Genomic DNA, 481 nt, shown 5'->3' with positions numbered 1-481 from the left:
TCCTCTAGAGAGTAATTATCTAACAGTTTTATGTCTTCGTCGTATATGGAGAGACTTATCGTTATACATAACGCTCCCAGCCCTTCCAATTGCCGCTTGACTATCACGATGTATGCATATTGGTGCCAACGGTTTGGGCCAAAATGGAATATCTTCCAAGAAATTCCGAAGCCATTCAGCTTCTTCACCGGCTTTATCCAAGGCTATAAACTCAGCCTCCATTGTAGAGAGGGCAATACAAGTTTGTTTGGATGACTTCCAAGATACCGCTCCTCCACCAATAGTGAATACATATCCACATGTGGACTTGAAATCAGTTGATCCGGTGATCCAATTTGCATCATAGTATCCCTCAGTGACCGCAGGATATTTATTATAGTGCAAAGCAAAGTCCTGGGTATGTACTAAATACCAAAACTCGATTCATGGCCATCCAATGAGATTGGCCTGGATTGCTCGTATATCGACTCAATTTACTTAT

Source organism: Nicotiana attenuata, unplaced genomic scaffold (genome assembly GCF_001879085.1).
Source record: "Nicotiana attenuata strain UT unplaced genomic scaffold, NIATTr2, whole genome shotgun sequence".
NCBI lineage: Eukaryota > Viridiplantae > Streptophyta > Magnoliopsida > Solanales > Solanaceae > Nicotiana > Nicotiana attenuata.
This window is presented reverse-complemented; position numbering follows the sequence as displayed.